The 23,383-nt window shown below is 37.8% G+C and overlaps 1 protein-coding gene across 3 annotated transcripts in view; it reads left to right on the top strand.

Moving 5' to 3' along the window:
• uba1 (ubiquitin-like modifier activating enzyme 1) overlaps positions 1–23,383 on the top strand; it is a 332,406-nt gene that overhangs the window by 71,158 nt on the left and 237,865 nt on the right. The window contains exon 1 of one of the 3 annotated variants that reach the window (XM_039774150.1): positions 3,497–3,678. The exons of the other annotated variants lie outside the window; for them this stretch is intronic. The gene's annotated coding sequence lies outside the window, so the exon portion shown is untranslated. Of the gene's footprint in view, positions 1–3,496; positions 3,679–23,383 lie in introns of those variants that run through there. 3 annotated transcript variants of the gene reach the window in all.

The raw sequence follows: 23,383 nt of genomic DNA, 5'->3' as shown, positions 1-23,383 counted from the left end.
ATAATACCACAGACCTCTAAAACTAATTCAAGATAACAGGCCTAAGAAATGTCATTCAACAGTTATACAGTGCATCAAGGATTTATATGAAAGGCAGAAGTCTTCATAGTTTGAGCAACTAAGAAATTTTCTACAGCAGTACTGGAGACTGCTAAACTGCCTTGGTTAAACATGCAATAAATCAAGTGACATTTTTATGGAGTGAGATCGCTGTCAAAAATAACGTAATAATTTAAGTCAAATTTACATTTCAAATGTGTCAATTTCACTTGCACTTCTGAAAATTACGAGTACAATTCTTAAGCATGAATAAACTGTCAAAAATACAGTACATCATTGGATGCACAAGGCATTCTCTATCATAGGAGAAACAATTGATGTGACAGTGATCCTACTCCATATATAAGGGCTAAAGCTTTGATCAACAATTCAATTGCCGCGGAGTGTTGCATGTTTGTGGTCTAAATGGAGTTTTCCCCTAGTTGCATTATTTAGTGAACGTCCCTGGGCAATTCGCCCTGGCTGTGACACTAAACCATCACGGGGTGTGCCATTGGACCCTCTATTTACTTCACCTGCGAGTCTTCGGGAGGTCTGGCATAAAGCCCACGGAGATATGACTGTTTCACATGATCCTGAAGTTATTCACTTCAAGCCAGTTTCTTGTTTACACAACTTGTGCAAAGCAGATACTTATTCAACATTAAGAGCCAAACTATTCTGCAGCATAAAAAGATATTAACTTGCGTCACTAAAATGGGCCCTTTATTTGGGGGGAAAAAAAAAAAGAAATCAGTTTTCCCTTTTTATACCTGATCGGATACAAAGGAGTTACACCAAATTGGACCAACTTATTATTCAAAGTTTTGCAACAATACTGGTGCCTTTGTTAAATGGCAGTTCAGTTTTGCCCAGCTCAATGATAAACTTGGCACACTGTCATATTCTAACAAGTAAGATTTATTCTGATGTTTAATGGGCACAGTAAAGCATTAGGTGATGTTGGGCAACCCACATTTTCACAGTTGTGTGACAAGACAGATGCTTTGTTGTATATGAGTTGGGTACATGGGTCAAATTGACAGGCCAAGCTGGCACATTCCCATATCTAGTGAACAGAATTAGATGTTTAATGGGCACTGCAGAGAGTTAGATGGCATTGGGCTACAGTAGTTTTGAGAAATTAAAAATGCCTTTGGTAAATTGCAGTTGAACTTTGAGTATATGGGTCAAATGGACTGGCAATATTCCCATATATAGCTAATGAACAGATTTCATTGTGATGGCTGGCATTATATACAGGGTTGTATACTGTTGACCCACTCTAGTTTTCAGAGAAAAGTGAATACCTTTGTTAAAGCGCAGTTGAGTTTTGTTGTCCCATTGAGGTTACATGGGTCAGACTGACTGGCAAACTTTGCACTGTAAAAGGTTAAATGGTGTTGGACCACCCTATTTGTCACACTTTTGAGAAAATGCAGATGCCTTTGTTAAGTTGCAATTGAATTTTGCACAGACCCATGCGAATACCTGGCTCAAATTGACTGGCAATTTTGTCACATTCCTAATTTTACTGACTAGGATTAACTTTGATGTTTAACAAGTGCTTTAGAGAGTTGTGCAGCATTTACCATGTTATTTTTTAAGCTTTGTGACAAGATTCCTGGGGTTGGGGGAGTGTCATAATTCCATGCCTCCCACCCTAACCTCAAATGTATAACCAAGAGTGCCGAAATCCAAAGGTTGGGAACATTCCGCAACATCTCGCTCTCCTATACACATATAACAAACAGCTAAGATGTTATGTAAAGTTTAAAATGCCCAGCTGTTAATTTCATTATCTGAGTTTGTATTGTTAATTGCATGTTGTCATTGTTTAATTAATTTCATTGTGTCGTTTTATTTTTTGCGTTTTGCCCTTTGGAGCCACTGTAAGGGGGCTAAGTATGAAGTACGATCACTGTCAAAAATAACAACATTCTACCTTTGTGGGACATGTGTAGTAACAGAAATTGATTGTTTCTTCCTCGATAGTGAATGTTTTGTGCATCCAATGACATATTTTTGACAGTTTGTTCACACTTGAGAATTGTACTCCTAATTTTCAGAAGTAAGTGTAACTTTCAGAAGTGCAAGTGTAATTTTTCAGAAGCTAGAATAACTTTAAGAAGCGCAAGCGTAGTTGACGCATGTGAAATGTAAATTCAAGTTATTGGATTGATGCTGATAAGATTCTTGCATACTTTTTATATACTTATGAATATTTAAGCCTGGGTCATTGTGTTAAGTTGTATATTTAGCTGTCTCCCTGCATGTGATATTTACACTTTGGAAGTCTGTAAAATTGTAATTTCTTATCATAATGTACAAGCTTTATCTTTGAAATCTGTTTTTCAAAAAGCACAACCTATAAATTTCTCACTGTGAATGAGTTCCCTTGTACTTGTGGTAACACTGCGCAATTTTGGATAGCACTCTTTATAAAACACTAATTTACAGAACTGCTCTCTCCACCAGACAAAAGATGATTTTTGCAAATATGTGCCATCTATAACTTAGGAAGGAATTTTGGAAATACACAAAATCCTGTCAAATGGTTAGACTGTGACACTGACTTATGAAACAACTGAGAATGTTTACTATGGATGTCTGTGGTGTTGCTGCTTCACGTATTTGCAATTAAACTGTTTCAAACATGAAACATTTGCAGAACTCTGAAATGTAATTTCAGTGCCCTAGTATCTTGTATAAAATTGCATAACTTCCCAAGGAATTAAAGAAAAACTATTGAGGTTTATACTTTTGCATACATTTTTATATTTATTTATATAACACTAGCATATGTGTATGTTTATGTTGTGTACAACTTAAATAGATTTAATTAAAACAGTAAACATCATAGGCGCATCAGCTACATGCTAATTGACAAGACTGATAATGTGTATGTGAATCTGTACTCCTGCAGCTGTCTGTCTTTCCTTTAAATCCAAATTCATATAGTTTTTTGGGGGGTGGTGCGGTGCATAGTTATGATTCAGGAGAAAAGTGATGGCTAATGTACCCAACGGTGGACTTGGTTTCTCCCTTTTTAACCAAGGCTTTACAGGATTGTCTCCCAATTACAGACAACTCCGATTTGAACTGAGTGGCATCAGGAATTGGATAAATGGTTTGATAATCGTATGAAGCAATTAAAATAACATTTTATGTAAGGATTATTGTAGATGCAATATTTTGCCTAAAACTTGGAATCTCTATAGTAACACACAATTTTCCTAATGAAAAGGGGTTTGTTTTTTTCTTGCGTAAATGTCACTGCATATACGCCGGAGTATGGTATGAACGAAGTACCAGTTGAATAATTACCTAGACTTATGACAATGAACGAAGCATCAGTTGAATAATTATCTAGTCCTAGGTCAAATGAGACCGCTTCGATAAGCATATCGCTCGGTCCTCCTTTTGAATAATTCATAAGCTCCGCCTCTGCGTTCAGATGCCATTTTGGTTTTGTTCCCGGCTGTAGTGAGTAGAGTGACTCAACAGGAACTTGGGTTTCTGACGGAATCGTTTGGCTTTTAAAACAAGGTAAAAGGAAAGTAGCAACGGGCTGAAAGCGTTGAAGCGATAGAGAGGAGAGCATTCCGGACGAAGAGGGAGGAAAACGAAGGTTTATTGGTAAGCCGACTGCACTGCTTTTAAGTAAGTTACGAGGCTAAGGGCACATCGGCGTGAAGAGATTTGTAATTCTGCTTTGCCAGCAGTAATTCCCATTGTGAAAGTGGGCCTAGTATTTGTTGATTTTGAATGAATACAGATCCATATAGAGTGGCGAAATGCTGCTATCGCGAAGCTAATTCTTTGATTTTATTTAACGTTGGTGCTTAGAGTAATACATGCTATGAAATTGCCATTGACGACGGGTAACACAAGAGTGGATTGGCTTTATTAGTCTTGCACCTGAAAGTGTCACTCGAGGCCTTGTAGGGGTGGAGGATTCACGAACAACGAAAATCCTTTGTAGGAAGATCCCGGGTGGAAGGTATTCCTCGTTTATACGCTTTATGTATTATTTCTAATAAAGTATATCGCTTAAGATCGGTCGCAAAGCTTTGACTTGTTTTACCCAAGTTATTCACCTTGTGATATATCTGCATCTGTGATATCGGGTTCTTCCGATGTCAGAAAGATGCTGAACTTCCGGAAAGACTGCGGCTGTTTAGTTTGAAAGTGTTAAACTGTAGCTCTCATTGCGGTGCAAAGATAATTGTCGCAAAGTTGTAGTTAATCGCGAAGCGCTTTTCGGCACTGGGCCCATTCATTCAGTAAGCAACTTGTGAGCGCGCTTTGAATGAAGCGTACATTTTTCTTGTATTTGTACATTGCATGATAGTTGCTGCGCTTTATTTTTCACAGTTGTGGGTAGATACTGTTTTCTAGATTATGCTAATAGAACTTTGTACAGTGAGTGAGGAAATTCGGTTTGTTGTAAAAGAGCATGGTCGTTTCCTACTCAGGAAGAAAGCAAACGGATGTCCTCATATATAAGGACGTTATTTGCAGTTTTCGTTTTAACTTTAGAAAAATGTGTTGAATCTGTTTAATACTTTAGTAGATTGTTTGTTTCTTTTTTAAACAATCGGACGATGGCACTCTTCAGCACCCGTCCTTGCTTTTGGCTACGGCGCATAGTTTATGACGGTCACTTGATGGATTTGCCATCCTAACCCGAGTGATTGTTGGCTTCCGGGGCAGTGCTGGTTTCTGCAGGGATAATGCAATTTCAAGCTGTAATTAGTAACTGTTATGCATTTACAGGCAAGGTGAACGGGTTATATTCCATATAGATTCTTAATAGGCATCCATGGCTATAGTTGGTTTCAGAATTTCGTTTTTAGTGTGTTTCAGCATTTTCGTTATTTACAGTTTGCACCTGTAACTATTGATTGTATGGAATGACCAAAACACAGGTTTTTCCCAGAAATATCTACTGATCTAGATTCGTTCAGATGTCCTACATCTTAAGTATGAAAATGTTACAAAAGTAGTAATTAAACCCAATACATTAATAATACATTTTATTTTCAGTTGTGTTCAGAATAATAGTGTTTTTATAAAATGAATAATGCTCAAAATCATTATTTATAATAGATTTTATTTCTGTACACGCAAATGCATTGGGAACACTACACCTTCTATTCCAAATCAAAACATGTAGAAAAAATTGTATCAAATTTGTTATTCCTTTACAAAAAGTGAAGAAAAGGGATTATTTGGCATTTCAAAAAATAGCAGTGTCTGTATTCTTCTTTAGAAACTTAAACATTTACTGTATAAACTGAAAACATTTTTAAGATTTTGCTTTCCTTTTAATCACTGAAATTATATTTAAATGCATGACCACTTTTTCTGAGAACCGATGCACATCTCTGTTGCATGGATTCGACCAACTTCTGGCACCTGTGAACAGGTATTCCAATCCAGGATGATCGGACTATCAGGGCATGGAGTCGGTAGATAAATACTCCGACTCCTCAGTTTCTAAATCTTCCGACTCTGACTCCTCTGTATGTATATACTATGCTAATGTATTTTCTACATCCATTGAAGGAAAGGAAGGCAACATACATGTCATTTCACCACAGAACTACTGGCTAGGAAGCCAACACTCTACTATAATGCCAGATTAAAGACAAACACAATTGATTGGCGGCCGCAGATTGCGGGTGTCCACATGGACGGGCAGATCCAGCTTGCCGAAAATCTCGACCACCGCCCCCATCCAAAGTAATGTGATGCCTCTGTCTGCTGCAGTGGCTGTCTCCTCTGTCAGCCAGCCGGAAGTTTAGTGCATTGTGTCACTCACCGGCCAGCTGATCAGCAGAACAAGCCTCTGCTGGAGACAGGTAGGGAGATCTGTGTTCTCGGCTCCTACGGCCCCCTTCACTAGCGCATAGCGAAGGGGAGCCGACGGAGCTGAGAACACACCAGATGATTTTTCAGGCGTTTGACGCGTGATGACTCGTTGAACGGCCGAAAAATCGGCAGTGCATCTGTAAATGTATGGGGGGCTTTAGGCTAGGTTCACAGTTCCCTGTAACAGTGGAACACGACACAATGGAAAGCGGTGCCGCACCTTACCTGTGCATTACATCTCATATAGTGACGCATGCAGTCAATGAAAAGCATGCTTCATGGTTACTTGACATGTTCGTTTTGTGGTAACATTATGCACTGCATGCATTGGGCTTTATTCTTACAGCAGAGAAGTAGTTCATTATGACTGTTTGTGAATTGGGACATTTCAACTTACTTTTTTAATTCCCATTTAAATTTAGTAAGAGTCGGAGTCGGTTAACTTTTTGCCGACTCTGACTCCAGGTACCCAAAATTGTCTCTGACTCCACAGCCCTGGACTACATTCCACATTTCTTCTGCATTTCTTTGTTTTCCCTCTTAAAACAGCATTTTGATGTCACCCCAGAGGTTTTCTATTGGATTAAGGTCTGGGGATTGGGCTGGCCACTCCATAATGTCAATCTTGTTGGTCTGGAATCAAGATGTCGCTCATTTACTGGTATTTTGGGGGTCATTGTCTTGTTGAAATACCCATTTCAAGGGCATTTCCTCTTCTGCATAAGGGAACATGACCAAGTATTTTGAGGTATTCAGACTGATCCATGGTCCCTGGTATGTGATAAATAGACCTGACACCATAATACGAGAAATACCCCATATCGTGATGCTTGATTCACTGTCTTCACAGTGTACTGTTGCTTGAATTTAATTTCTGGGGGTCATCTGAAAAACTCTGCGCCCCCTAAACCCTCAAAGAACAATCTTACTTTCACAGTCCACAAAATGTTGCACCATTTCGCTTTAGGCCAGTCAGTGTGTTCTTTGGCAAGTTGTAACCTCTTCAGCACGTCTTCTTTTCAATAATGGGACTTTGTGGCTTCACATAGATGTATTCTAATTGTAACAGTACTCACAGGTAACTTTAGACCTTCTTTGATCTTTATGGAGCTGATCATTGGCTGAGTCTTTGCCATTTTGACTATTCTTTGATCCATTCGAATGGTAGTTTTCCATTTTGTTCCACGTCTTTCAGGCTTTGGTTGCCATTTTAAAGCACTTGTGGTCATTTTAACTCAGCAGCCTATCATTTTCTGCACCTTGTTTTCCCCTCTCCCATCAACTTTTTAATCAAAGTATGCCCAGTCTCTCAGAGTGCAGGTTAGTGTGGGGCACAAGAAGATTGCCAGAATTAGAGGACGTTAGTGGGCAAAAAGGAGCACAGAGAAGATCATTGATGCAGTCTTTTGCAAGGCCATTTAATGCTTTGTAGGTTACTAATAGAATTTTATTTTCAATTCTGTAAGACATAGGAAGGCAGTGAAGGAAAAGCTGATATGTCATGGATGTGAAAGTAAAGTTTCTTAATGTGGCTTATGTGGGTGGAATAAGAAAAGGAGGAATCAAAAAGGACACTAAGATTCCTTGCATCAAAAGAAAGTCTGATGAGATCACCGTCAAGAGTGACTGAAAAGGATCTAAATGTCTTAACTTGCAGTTAGATAGGACTTAACCCACTGAAGGGCAGTGCCAGAGATACCCAAAATGTTCTGTATTCTGGACAGTAAAAAGTCATGTCTAATGATGTCAAATGCTGCACCAAGATTCAACAGTATTAATAATGCTGGTTTATCTAGAGTCTGCTACCATAAGCAAATCATTAGTTACCCAAAGCAGCACAGTTTCACACCTGTGCTCTGCCCTTATCCCAGGCTGAAAGGGTTCCATCAGTTTATTAGAGGTTAAATAATTTGTGATTTGGAAGGCTACAACACGCTCAAGAGCATTTGACAAAAAATGTAAGTGAGAAATAGGCCAAAAATTAAGATTGTCAGCATCAAGACCAGACTCTCTTAACACTGGGGTTACAGAAATTATTTTAAAAGTGGCTGGCATAAAGCCAGTGTCAAGGGATATGTTTATTACTGTCGTAATAGTCAGGATCATGGCATGAAGGCAGGTTTTTAGAAGTGGGAGGGGGTCCAGTACACAGGTAGTGGGCTTCATCTTACGAACCAGGTCATTAACAAATGTAAATGTGACTGGTGAGAATTTAGAAAAGGAGTGGGAAGACCAGCAAAGGTAGAAACATGATACATTTGTTAGTGGAATTATTTAGTGGAATTACAGAAATGAGGTGCATTCAAAAAACCATTGACTGAGAACGAATATCATACAATTCAAGCAGCAGTTACTTGTAACAAGTTTTATGATATTTGCGTTTATAATCCACTTATCCAGTCCAGGTTTGCAGTGGGATGGTACTTATCCTTTTAGCATGGGTGTAAATTGTGAAGTAAACTTTGCCATTGTGCGTCACTCCATCATAGAACTTGCTTGTATGTATACATACATATACACTCAATTTAGGTTGGCAAAAATAACATCTTTGTGATAATGAGAAATTAAAACCCAAGTAGACTGAGGGCGAATGTGCAAACATAATGGAAATGCACTGTCTGGTATTCAGTTACTATGGTGGGCTGGCGCCCCGCTTGGGTTTGTTTCCTGCCTTGCGCCCTGTGTTGGCTGGGATTGGCTCCAGCAGACCCCCCATGACCCTTTAGTTAGGGTATAGCGGGTTGGATAATGGATGGATGGCATTCAGGTATAGCACTCTGGTGGCAGTGAGTCAACAGTATTTACCATAGAGAAATGTTTGCTAACCTAGTTAATATAAAAGAGTGTTCATTATTTACAGTTCATTATTATTTCCACTCTAATACTGGATGAAGTATGGTAGGTAGTGCTGGGCGGTATACCGGTTCATACCGAAAACCGTTTTTTTTTTTTTATGATATGGATTTTTCTTATACCGCAACAACGGTTTAAATTGCCTAAACGACATTCGGAACGTGGCGCAGCGGGAAACTGTTCAAGTGGAGACCTTTTTCACTGCTACACTGCTAAACACAGATGTGTTGCACTAGGGCTCTTTTCACTGCTACACCACCAAATAGTGGGTGGTAGCATAGGTATGCCGCGTGGTGAAAATGGACAGAGAGTATTCCGAAACTGAACTAAAAGTAAAGTTGAACGTGATGAACAGAAGAACTTTTGCCGAAAAAAAGAAGTCACGTCTGTCGCCTGGAGATAACTTTAGTTTTAAAAGGTCAGATGTGTAAATACTGTCTCTATCCTACTGGATAATACTGCAAGCCAAGTACTTGTTTTATTTGTTTTCAATACAGTGTAATGTACCTGGGTACTGTGTAATAGTGTGACGACATGTTGACTTTATTCTCGTAATTTGTCATTAAAATAGACCATCGTAAACTAAACTTCATCGTAAAATGAATATTTAATTTACTAGATTTTCTCAAACCCAGTCATAAGTTATATAGCACATTAAATGTTTTGTGTTAAGTGATTCTTAAACTGACTTCTTCTTGCACTAAGAGGAGGCGCCGGCAGCCATCGCCGCACAGAATACATTGACTTCATGATCTTCCTGCTCTCTGAACTTTAGAATGCTAAGATAAATATAAATTTTCATGGTGAAATGCATTAAAGCATGCATTAATCATATGGGGGAACGGCGGCGTGCCTGCCTTGCATTTGCATGTTTTTCTGGTAGGTTTACTCGGTGTGCTTCAGTTTCCTTTCAAAGTCATGTAGGATGTAGGGTTTTGTTGTGCTATATTGACCCTGCTAGTGTATGTTTTGCTTGTATTCATCCTGCGATGTGCTGGCGACTCGTTCAGAGATGGGCGCAACTCTGAATGGATGGCATAATTAAACATGTATAACGAAGATATTTTTAAAGTTCTGAACACTCCGTGGGCTAAGTTTATAACTAGTTTTAATTTCACAAAGACGTTTATCGTGTGGTGATTGGTTATGTGGTGAAAGAAAAAGGAAGGAAGGAAAAAGGAACTGGGGTTTTGGTACGTCAGATAGAGACAGCATGCATGCAATAAAGATAGCCCGCTCAGAAGAACATGCATTGAATTCTGTGTTTGTGTCTTCGACCAGCAGATCAGAAACCCAACATTTGCACAATATTTAAGTTAAACCTGTGCGATAGCTATTCATACATCCAGTTTTTTGGAGCCTCGTCACACCTGCCATAAAGTTCTCTACACTGAACATACACCTGGGGACCTCTTACTGCAAGGGAGCAGCACTACCGCCTCACTACCGTGCATGTGTAATACCTGCTTTAATGCATTTCATCATGAAAATGATATCAAGTATTTATCTTAGCATTCTAAATTTTCAGAAAGCAGGAATATCATGAAGTGAATGGATTCTGTATGGTGATTGTTGTCTTCTCTTAGTGCGGAGGAAGTCAGTTTAAGAAGCATATTGATTAACCACTGGGTCAGGGAACATAACACAAAGCATTTAATGTGCTGCGTTAATTTATGACGGGGTAAATTGAGTAATTGATTAAACATTGATTTTAGGAAGAAGTTTAGTTTACAACATTCTACTTTAATTATGAAGTAAACTATGAGAATAAAGTGGAAATGTCGACTTTAATCTCAACATAAACGGCAAGAATAAAGTGGAAATGTTGACTTTGTTCTTGACATGTAGTTTGTTTTTTTCTTCCCAGTATTGCTTAGCTTAAAGCAAGGTTCATATTAATGCAGTTTGCCTAAATGATGGTTCAGTTGGTAAAGATGTCATCACCAAGTTGCACTAGTTTTATTTTATTTTAATTTGGTGAATACTGTGTAATGCACCTGGGCTTGAAGTCTTGAAGTAATAGTGCAACTATCAGTAATAATACTATTATTTATTTTATTGTTATTATTTATTAGTTTAAATATTATGCAGTTTAATGATAAAGTTGTTTAAAAAGTCACTTTAACGTGTCAGTGGACAGAGATTGTTAACATTAACAAAGTGTAGTTGATTTACAAAAAATATTTACTATTTTTCTAAGACATATTCGGTGCAATACAATTTTTGATGAGCACTTCTGGATATTTTACTAAGTTTAAATGCCTCTTTGTATGGTTGAAAATATGTTGTCAAAATTATAGTTTGTTTTTGCAAAATTTGTTCAATAAAAAGGTTCTATATTTTGTCTGCATCTGTCATGCAATGTGATACCTTCTCCATTAGTGCCACCCCCTTGAAAACTATCACTTTATGGGGCAATGCAAAACTTTATTAATACTTGTGTGCACATTAAAATGTTTGTTTTTTTTTTGTACAATGTACAATACTCTTGACAGTGGAATAGTTTATTCTTAGCCGGTAATTGCAGTGGAAAATGTGGTTAACATCCACTCCTGCATGGGGAAAAAATACTGTTGAATACCATGAAACTGGGATAATTTAGAAAAATATTGTGATATAGAATTTTGGTCATACCGCCCACCCCTAGTAGGTAGTAGGATTTAACCCCCCCAAATTCATTTCTGCTTGTTCAAAGATGATAATTACTAAAACTTCCCCCACTAAGGCTGTTTCCCCTAATATTGTGTTCCTGCATAAACTTTCAATACCAAGTGATATTTTCCGTTGTTTGCTTTGTGAGAGTAAATCCATTACAGAAGAGCTCTGATACAAATCTCATCGATAAATTTGCTTTGTGTTACTGCCCACTGAGAATACCCTGAAAATGGCTGGTCTACCTTTTTTGTTGTAATTTTTGGTTAGTTTTATTTCTGTGTTGATTCTGATCTGATTTTTACATCTTCTGCTTGTGGTACTACTGATTGGGTATCAGTTTAGAGACATTTTAAGAACTTTGCTCAGTATTAAAATTAGGGATATACCAATGTAATTTTTGACAGTTGATACTGAAAGCTTAAAAACTGCAGGCTGATACAGATTACTAAACAGGTATTTTTATTATTAAAAAAAAGTTACATTTTCAACAATTTAAATATGAACAATAGTTTTATTTAACCAGCAATAAGAACTAATTTAATAAACTAGAATGTCGTTAAAACAAAAAAAAATAATATTCGTTATAAAATTCTTAGCCATTGAAATACATATTGTATGTAGTTTTAAGTTTTCAAGTTTTAGAGGCAGATTCTTTTTAAAATGACTTCCCTGCTATATCACAGATAAGTCAGAGGTTTCCTGTCCTTTGGCTAGATAGGTATGGAGTCACTTGAAGTTCAGTTTATTTCATGTTCACATATAGAATGAAATTCTTACTTGCATGATTCCTCGGAATAGTGACAGTCATACAAAACTACTTTATCAAAACATGCACACCCAAATCAACATATTGTGTATGCTTTTTGTATTATCAATACTAATTGCTAATTTTTTTTTTTTTTGCTCACAGTGTATATGTAGAGCATGACATATCTGACTTGTACACAATTGATTAAATCAGGAATGTGAAATCTGCACCTTTTTAATAAGAATAGCACTTGAAAACACCATAAAAAACAAATTTCTGCTCAAACAAATTGAGCTAATCAGCAAATGTTCTCACATTTTATCAACTCATCCTGCTGTCAGAAAATTATTTACCTTAGTGTTTGTTTTGGTGAATTAGCAACAAATTCTTTATGCTGAAGTTGATTAATATAAAAACTTAAAAGAAGAGAAATCAGAAAGCATGACCATACATATCTTTTTTTGACCAGTTCATCAAAGACATCTGTTTATATATAATTTGACAGTATAAACAAAGAATAAAAAGATAACTTAAAAATCACCTATAGCCTCCTGCCTAAAATCTTCAAGAAATGTAAAGAATTTAATCGTGTGCTGCATAACCAAGTCTTTATTTAATTTCTTAAGTTATCCTTAGCAGATTTCCATGCAATGTTTTTTTTTTTTTAACAATCCCATGAAGCATATAACACCTGTTGTAACTTATCGTGACATGACCTTAGTCAATTTAACTGTTGTTTAATCTAACTGAAGGCAGCTGGTCTTAAAAGCTTTATAGTAAGGAAAATCCTTTGCTTGAACAGCGCAAACACACAGTGAACGCATGTCATTTAACTAAGTAAGGAAATACAGTGATACCTCGGTATACGTCCGCTTTGGAATAACTCCAACTTGGTATACTTCCTGTTTGGACGCGAAAAATTTTGCTTGGCATACGACCTTTGTGTGGAATGCGACTCACGTGCTACCCTTGTTTACCCCTCTCGAGACAAAACCACGACTGCCCACAAGTGTCAGTGCGCCAGTTGCTAGCATTCAGTGAACAACCCACGCTATAACTCTCTGTGAATTTTCACATGTGTGGTATAGCGGGTCCACAGCTCCTGTCAAAGGCCAGTTTTAAAATAATCACTGCGCTCGCAGCTTGGTGAGGGGGCGTGGTGGTTATGTGGCAGAAGCGTTCTCGGGGCAATTCGCGATGTGGCCGTTTCTCACTTAAGTACACAGGTGAGAGACCATCCGCATTCGTGATTGTTCCTGGGGCTGCTTATCTTGATAGATAGAAGCGCAAGTTGACTAGAAGGGGAGGAAAATGAAAGAACAGACGGTAGGGAGAGAGAGGCAGACACGTTGCAGCTGAACAGGGAGCCTGGGTGTTGGGCCGACACCTGGGGAATAGTAGTAGTGGTCACTCCTGCTGAGTGATCATGGAGCAGGACTGACCAAAAGGAGTATGATTCTCCATGTAAGGACTTGGACGAGTGTATTCCCCAGTGTAGGCACCCTGATCGTTGTTGATCCCAAGTTGCTGTCAGGAGGAGAGGTGAACTAAACAGCTGAAGTAGGCAGTGTGAAGGTCCGCTGCAAGTAGGACGACTCCCTCTTTTGGGAATCTGGGGGGGCCGGGGGGTGGGGGTACAGGCGCCAGGTTAAAAGGCACCGGGCTTCTTGTTTTTTAAAGAATGCGTCCTGCTCTGTTTTAACCTCGTTTTTAAGAAGACTTTTTTCTATTGTTTTTAACCTCCGTTTCACTTCTGATTTTATGGATTATTTATTGGAACTTTGGACACTGCACTTTGATTTGAACACCTTGTTTTGTTGATTGTTTTAATAAAAGCACTTTGCACTTTTTCACCATCCCCATGCTTTGTTGTGCTTCACTGCTAAGCTCATCGTTAACATTAGTGACGGTGTAGGGTTCAAGGGCTCCCCGACAGCTAATGGGAGCATACAGCAAACCCGCATCATCACAACGCGATTTTGTGTTTTTTCACGTAAATTTGAATTGATTGTTTAAAAAGTATGAAGGTGGCATGCGTATCCGGGACATGGCTGTTGCTGTAATTTTTCATTTATTTCATCTAATTGCTTTGTTTTTATATATTTTAGTATTAAGCAGTGTTTAAATTATTTTATACAATGCCATCAATGTTCAGGCTAATATGCCAATAATAATAGGATTTTTTTTTCATGGGAATGGATTAATAATTTTCTCATTATTTCTTATGGGAAAAATTAGTTTGGTATATGTCCTGTTTGGTATAATTCCAAGGATCTGGAACGGATTAAGGACGTATACCGAGGTACCACTGTGTATAAATTGAGACACTACATGTGCTTTACAAATGTGGTAAATGAATATCCATGAGATTGCACTGTGATTTTTCTTTAAATGTTTTCTTCTGATTGTTCATAATTAAGAAATAAAAATCTAAAAGTGATAAGCCATGTGATGTTGTATGTTATTTATGTTAATATTTGTAAAATTATCACTTCCTCTTTAATGTATACATCCCATAAATTGCAATTTGCAATATAGGTTGATGTTTTTGTAAACTGATAAAACTACCAAAACCCAGGTGTAACTTGGTATTTGAGTTTTGTTTTGGGATATGGCTTTTCTGAAGTGTATAGTTGTGCTTGAAAGTTTGTGAACCCTTTAGAATTTTCTTTATTTCTGCATAAATATGACCTAAAACATCATCAGATTTTCACTTAAGTCCATACTTTTGCCACTCACAAATATGTAATATTCGATCATTTTCCTTAATAAATAAATGACCAAGTATAACATTTTTGTCTTATTTGTTTAACTGGTTTCTCTTTATCTACTTTTAGGACTTGAGTGAAAATCTGATGATCTTTTAGATCATATTTATGCAGAAATATAAAATATTCTAAAGGGTTCACAAACTTTCAAGCACAACTATATCTGGCAGAAAATTGAAGGTATTGCTGGCAGAATCTATCCAGTGTTTGGGGCTAGCGTGCAAAACAGGGGCAGCAGGTAAGTAGTGCATATCTCTTTATTATAAAAGATAATCCTGCGATGAGACGTGATCTTGAAGAGAGACTGAGCGACACTTCAGAGCGGCAGAGACCCTTTCACTTCCCGCGACACTGTCAAGAAACGTCATACTGACATCCATTGGAAGCATGTTCCTGTGAGACGGTGACTTGTCAAACAAGATGACGATCATGTGACCTCTCAGCTGTTGTCCCGCCCTACTTGCAACCATTTTCAAACAAGATCATAGTAATCTAAAAAGCAAAGAAGAAAGAGCAGCATCACAAACTAAGGACAGTAATAATCAGCCCAGAACAAGTGGAACTGAAAACCTTGCAGATCCAATCGGGGTCAGAAATAATAGGGCACAAGAGACAGTTGAACTTCATAAAGATGTTCGAAAATGGTGGTGCCATACACATGCAGAGCAGGTTACAGATTGACAGCAGTGGAATTTGAAAGACTCAAAAAAAAAAAAAAAAAAAAAAAAGTTGCTGCCATAACACACAGAGCAAGTTCAAAAATATGACTACTATAATTCAAAAGTGTCCAAAAAAAACAGTACTGATCACGTTTGTGCTAACAAATGGAAATTATTTCTTGGTCAAATAATGGAACAACAAACACTGATCGAATATATAGACATAGGTGATATGTCGGAATTATGTAGGTATTGTAAGGCTTTAAAGTTTAAGTTGGAGGCTTGTAGATTGGCAAATTCGTGTGGCCATCAGGGAAAAGTACTGCTGCTTCCCAATAAAGAAGCATCTCTGCGAGAATTAAGATTTGTTGTTTGTTGAAAAGGAAATCCACAAACATTACAGGCAAAATATACGCGTCTTTGATAATCTTTTCTTGTTGGCATCATTCAATGCACAAAACGTTGATATAGACAATAACGGACCATACAGTATGAGAATCTGTGGTCCCGCAACAATTAATGCTACGACAAGTTTACTTTTTATAAAAAAAAAATTTGGTTAGGTGTATATTTATGATCAGGGAGAAGCGCTGCAACATAGAATCAAAAGAGTTAAACTATCCGATGTACTAGAAATTATACAGCCAATAATGGGTGCAAATCCATACGTCCAAAAGTCTAGCACTTTACACTACATTTATCTAGAGAAATTGTTTTGGATGTCTATCTGAATCCGAAAGATCACAGTCGCATTTAAAATAAACCAACATGTGACAAATTGTCAGCGATAATAATTTCGAAAGACAGAGTAGATATTCGTGTATATTCAAAGGCAAAGCATGATTCGTCATTTCTGTCAAATACATCGCCACATTCAGATCCTTTACTCTTTCCTTTGCTTTTCCCAAATGGCGAAACAGGATGGTTGTATACAATATGAATCTAAACACTCAGAAAAACGTATAACACCCACACAATATTTCAGGTTCAAATTAGCGATACGTTCCCATGTATTTAACCCATTTATATCATCTCAACGTCTCTCGCAACATTAGATTATTAATGCGTATGTAAAAGTCGTAGCTAATCGTTTCTTCTTTATTAAATCTAATCAAGCTAAACTTAGAAGGGAACATATGCAAGGTCTTATTGATCACGTTCAAAATTCAAATATCAATTACAATCAATTAGACAAATTCAAAATAGGTACAGCAGTAATATTACCATCATCATATAAAGGTAGTCCAAGAGCATTGCAGCAGTTAGTTCTGAATATTGCCATTGCATCATGATCTATCGGTTGGCCAGATTTATTTCTTAAAATGAAATGAAATCCACATATTCTTTAACAATGCCACCGGCTACATCAGCTCTGGATATTTCCACTTTCATAAGTAGATTGTTTTATCAGAATGTTTTTTATTGAATGAACTCAACTGTGTTCGGGCAAATCAGACCATACATTTACACCATCGAATTTCATACACAGGGTTTGCCTCACATGTATTTATTGGTTACTTTGTAAACTACATTAAGTGCTGATGATATAAATTGGTTTGTCTGTTCTAAGATTCCAAACAGAGAAACCGGTCCTGAATTATGGTACAAAGTCATTATTGGTTTGTCTGTTCTAAGATTCCAAACAGAGAAACCGGTCCTGAATTATGGTACAAAGTCATTAAACACATGTCTCACGGACCTCATTTAAAAGATTCAGTATTTTGGAACCTAAAAGAACAAAGTGTTTAAAGAAATTTTAATGGAAGTTTTAAAATAAAAAGTGAACATAATGCATATGTAACAATTCTCATGAAAACAAAATAAACTGTATTTCCACTGGACCAAGCCCGGGGTTGGCGAGTAAAACGAGCAGGGGGTGAAGTCCCCTAATATATGTTTAAGTTTTATTTCCTTCTTGATAAAAGCTGGATAGGCCATTCTGTGAAAATTTAATCTTAGGATAGGTCACCGTAAGTAGATCACAAAAAACACTGCTGCTCTTATTTGAACAATAACAATAATACACTGCCTGTCCAAAAAAAAAGTCGCCACCAAAAAAAAAAAGTCACACACTGTAATATCTTGTTGGACCGCCTTTGGCTTTGATTATGGCACGCATTTGCTGTGGCATTGTTTCAATAAGCTTCTGCAATGTCACAAGATTTAGTTCCATCCAGTGTTGCATTAATTTTTCACCAAGATCTTGCATTGATGATGGTAGAGTTTGAAAGCTGTGCAAAGCCTTCTCCAGCACATCCCAAAGATTCTCAATGGGGTTAAGGTCTGGACTCTGTGGTGGCCAATCCATGTGTGAAAATGATGTCTCATGCTCCCTGAAACACTCTTTCACAATTTGAGCCCAATGAATCCTGGCATTGTCATCTTAGAATATGCCCGTGCCATCAGGGAAGAAAAAATCCATTGATGGAATAATCTGGTCATTCAGTATATTCCGGTAGTCTGCTGACCTCATTCTTGGAGCACATACTGTTGCTGAACCTAGACCTGACCAACTGCAGCAACCCCAGATCATAGCACTGGCCCCACAGGCTTGTACAGTAGGCACTAGGCATGATGGGTACATCACTTCATCTGCCTCTCTTCTTACCCTGATGCACCCATCACTCTGGAACAGGGTCAATCTGGACTCGTCAGACCACATGACCACCTTCCATTGCTCCAGAGTCCAGTCTTTATACTCCCTAGCAAATTGAAGCCTTTTTTTCTGGTTTGCCTCATTGATTAGTGTTTTTCTTACGGCTACACAGCTGTTCAGTCCCAATCCCTTGAGTTCCCTTCGCATTGTGCATGTGGAAATGCTCTTACTTTCACTATTAAACATAGACCTGAGTTCTACTGTTTTTCTTTGATTTCACCAAACGTTTAAGTGATCGCCGATCGCGATCATTCAGGATTTTTTTCCGGCCACATTTCTTCCTCGAAGACGATGGGTCCCCACTATCCTTCCAGTTTTTAATAATGCGTTGGACAGTTCTTAACCCAATTTTAGTAGTTTCTGCAATCTCCTTAGATGTTTTCTCTGCTCGATGTATGACAATGATTTGACTCTTCTCAAACAGACTAACATCTTTTCCACGACCACGAGATGTGCCTTTCGACATGGTTGTGTAAGAAATGAGAAGCAACTCATTGCACCAGTTGGGGTTAACTAACTATCTTTCAGCTGGCAACAAATCACCCATGCAGTAATTATCCAATAGGAGGCTCATACCTATTTGCTAAGTTAAATCCAGGTGGCGACTTTTTTTTTTGGCCAAGCAGTGTAATTATTATAATAACTGATGTTGCAGTATACACTACTGGTCAAGAGTTTTAGAATATCTGTTTTTATGGAAATAGATGCAGTTTATTGTCTTAATGTTTCATAAAATCAAGGCATTTAACAAATAAACCAGGGCAAATTAATAAAGTAAGTTAAGGAATCATTTGAATGTACACCATTTTATTCATGTTTTTGATTAAGCAAAGTAGCCACCTTTTGCTGATATAACAACTAAACTGTGGTAACCCTTTTGATTCAGAGTGCCAGTAACTCTGTCAGTCGCCCAAATCTGCCTCCAGCAAAAAGAACCCCAGGCTATCGCACTTCCTCCTCAATATTTGACAGTTGGTGCCACAAATTGTGGAACCATCCTTTCACCAACTTGATGGTGTACGAACACCAAAGATTTCAAATATTGATTCATCAGTCCATAAGACTTTCTTCCATTCTGCAGTAGTCCACAGCCAGTATTTAAAGGCCCCAATTTGTCCTTTTTAAGTAATTGCTTTCTTACGGCTACTTGCCCTGTCGAACGTGCAGCACAAAGTTTCCTCTTCACCAGGAGAAACTGAGACTTGATTTTTTTCGATCACTGTTAAGCTGTGCTGCGAGGTGCCTCTCACACACCCTGGTGACTCTCAGAAACTTGTCTCCTTCCTCAGAGTTTCTTCTAGTTTGCAGTTGCCTTTGGATCGTGTATTACACTATACTCACTGACACTTGGATTTTTTTTATTTTGCAATTCCCGTATATGAAAGGCCTACACTTTTAAGGGTAATTGTCTCATTTAATTTAACACGTTGGTTATATTCTTGAATAAATGTGCACTTGTTATACCTTTTGTTAAAGTGTTTATATGATATTTTGTCTTTGTGATAACATGAAAAAAGTTTCTGTTTTAGTTGTGTTCAACATTTTTTGCCTTACATTTCCTATCATCCTAAATTTACCCAGATCATTGTAGACACGGAGCACATGTGAAATATATGTTTTCCCAAATAATATATTATTTAACCTACACAACTCCAGGCACCTCACACCCAGATAAACGGACTGTTTGGGAGGGGATGGGATAGCAGGCTGCTTGTGCTGATTGACACCTGTGCAAAACATAGACGGTGATGAAGAGCTACAAAGGAATTTTTCGTACGCTTTAGGGATTCTAGTGTGTGTTGCTATATGATTGCCCTTGTAACTGGAATTTACAATGTTCTACAGTGTAATATTATCCAAGTAGTACTTGAGAGATTGTAGTAACACTCTGTTCCAGCTCTGATTTTAAGACTGCCAGGGAGTTTTTAAGTGATTAACAGAAGTTGGGACACCTGTGCAAATTGTTTGCTTCAACTTGCAAGGCTTAATATACTTTAATTGCTGCAGAATATATGTAAGTTGTAAGCTATGAGTTGTTGCCTGAAGAATGTCCATTTGTTTTATTTTCACGCACAACCATTTCTAGGGTTTACAAAGAATAGTGTGAAAAGGGAAAAACATCCAAAATGCGGTCCTGTGGGCGAAAATGCCTTGTTGATGCTAGAGGTCAAAGGAGAATGGGCCGACTGATTCAAGCTGATAGAAGAGCAACTTTGACTGAAATAACCACTCGTTACAACCGAGGTATGCAGCAAAGCATTTGTGCAGTAAATTGTTTCATTGAAGGTCGCACACGGCACGACAAGCATATTGTGAGAGGCAGGAACAATCTCTGGACAGGGAGGCCAACTCGACACAATCACTGCGCAACAGTGTTCTCATGTTTAATAGCATGCTTTAATTCTTATCATGAAAATAAGTTTACATATGAGTATTTAAATTATTTAGAGCTCTCTAATGTAATGGATTCTGTGTACTGTCGAAGGAAGAGAGAGTCTGTTTAAGAATCACAGTGATTCTCACATACACAGAGCACATAGAAAATCCAATACAATACAAAGCATTTTATGTGCTACTTTAGTTACGATGGATGGTATTTGAGAAACTAGTAAATTAAAGATTTTAAGATTAATTTTGTGATGTTCTACTTTAATCACACAGTTTATTTCGTTATTAAAGTGGAAATTTCAAAAGTAAAGTTCTGTGCTTTAGCCCAAACCCGTGTGCATAATTTTCGCTGTACCCTAATTGCATGTGAGACTCAGACGGTGGGCTACAGCCCGCCTTTTCCTGGCAACTTTTTTAATTTGGGCACTGTGTGACTTTGAACTTGATCTTTCGAGTTCATTTTGTTGATTATACCACTGTTTAAACCAACAAATAGTACGTTTTTTCCTTGCCTCCACTTGGTTTTTGCTGAAATGCTTCTATTTACCCCTGTACTTTTGCCATTTGTCTTTTCTCAGAATGCTGAGCTTAAAGCCTATTTTATATTGATTTGCATATTCAAAGAATCATAATTCTGGGAGGAGTTGGAGTGGCGGCAGGTGCATGCACATGCATTACTTTTCATGCTGACCGTGATTTATATAGCAGAAGAAGGTGGAAGTTGGCGTATGCACAGATTTATGCATCTGGATTTTTTTGTGCATACGCACATTTGCGGTTCTGTCCATACATGTTTTAGTGTGAATTCTATGCTTTTCGTTATGCATGAGGCCCCTGGAGACCTCGGCCAAATAGCTACCTACCCCCTCTCCTGAGCATTTTATAGCGGAGTCTGTGCTGAACCATCCAGTATGGTAAAAGAATCTTTCTATTTGACGATTCCATTGCTCTTTTAATACACCTGACTTTTTCATACTTGGGCGGTCAGTAGCATTAAGAGCTGCAGCCAAATGTAGAAATGAAACACAGAAGTTCAAGTTCTGCCCAGGGAAACTAAATCAGATCCTTATCAGACATTCTGGCATTTCCAGGGAAATGTCTGCATGAATGCAACATTAAAGCTACGACGTAAAACAGTATCTAAAACATGTTCAGTGTCACATTGTGGCTTTTTGCTAGCTTTGATGCAATGCAAGGACATTTACTGGTGTTTTTTTGGTAAAGAGCAGTTTTCGTCACATCACTGGACATTCCAAACCTGTTTAGAGTTGCAAAAGTGTGGCTAACTTTGAAGGGGTATCTATTCAGAAACACACAGGCTATTATCCCAAGACAGAAATAACCACAATCGAAAAATTCCAGACACTGGTATGGCAATCTTGAAATTATTTAAGTGTGTGACTTTTAAAATGTGTCCAAAAGTACACTGCATGCAAAGAGTTTGCATACTCATTCTGTTTCTCAGGGTCTGCGAGACAATGGGTTTTTCCTTTTTAATCCAGCTGGAATCGTCAACAGGAAACTTAGCCTGAGCATAACAATAGAGCAACCAGCACACTTCAAAAGGTAAATTTTTTATTTATTTTTATTTTTTTCCCTCTTGTTCCCTTTTTTTTGGGAGGCCACAAAGTTACTTAAAATGTCTTTATCTTATCTATATCGAATATTAACATAACACCTTCAACCTTTAAGCATAAGCCCAGAAGAATATGAGACACAGCACATGCTAGGAAAACAATGGACCAGGGTTTAAATTCAGCTCTTAGACTGCATGCTGATATCTGTTTAATCTGTCACTGCAAACGTACCCTCTATAAACAAGGTATATACAGTGTATTCAATGCAATACAATTTATTTTTGTATAGCCCAAAATCACACAAGAAGTGCTGCATTGGGGTTAAACATGCCCTGCCTCCTGATTAGCGTTTCTGAAAACCCGGCTTTTAAAAACCTGACGATTCCGAGTCCAATAATTCAGAAACCCGGCGAGTCCGGTTCGGGTCCAAAATCATTGTATTAAAAATATCTGAATTTTACATTTGATACAACAGGTTTATTATCCACATAAAGTTTACAAGTATTTTTTTATTAGCTCTAATATAATAATATTTAAGGAACACCAAAGCATTAAGAGACTTATCCCCCAACGGCGATCTGTTTGGTACAAAAATTTGCAGACACCGAGAATGTTCTTTCGTTATCTGTTGAAGTAGGTTTCACTGTGCATAGCGCGTCATAGAGCCTCTCAAGATAAATGGTTTGCTTTTTGGTGTTTTTGAAAAGTAAAAAGTCCTTTCGTAGATTTCTGATATCATCAGTTTTTTCTGCATTTTTCAGAATTAAATTTAACTCTTCCTCCATTGTTAATACTGTTTTATCTTCGTCGATTAATATTGGTTCTTGAAATTCTCCGTGGAATTGACTTCCAAGACCAAATTTCAGAAAAGTCCTATCCAGTAGCTGTGACAGAGAATAAGAAAATGAAGCCACAAGTCGCCTGCGGAAAGCGTATGTAAAGTGGGTCAACGACATCGGGAGGATCCCTGGGCTCCCCAGGAGAATTTATGCTTTTATCAAAGGTCAGGAAGTCGGAAAATTTGTACCAAGTGCAAACCAGTGGGGGTGAACATTCCTGCCCTTTCTTTCCTAAAACAGACCGCCCAGTAGCCGGCTACATGAAGTGGAGCGTAAACAAGTGCAGTACATAAACAGAATGCGTCAGATCACACTAGACAAGTT

Source organism: Polypterus senegalus, chromosome 13, assembly GCF_016835505.1.
Source record: "Polypterus senegalus isolate Bchr_013 chromosome 13, ASM1683550v1, whole genome shotgun sequence".
Taxonomy (NCBI): domain Eukaryota; kingdom Metazoa; phylum Chordata; class Cladistia; order Polypteriformes; family Polypteridae; genus Polypterus; species Polypterus senegalus.
This window is presented reverse-complemented; position numbering and strand designations above follow the sequence as displayed.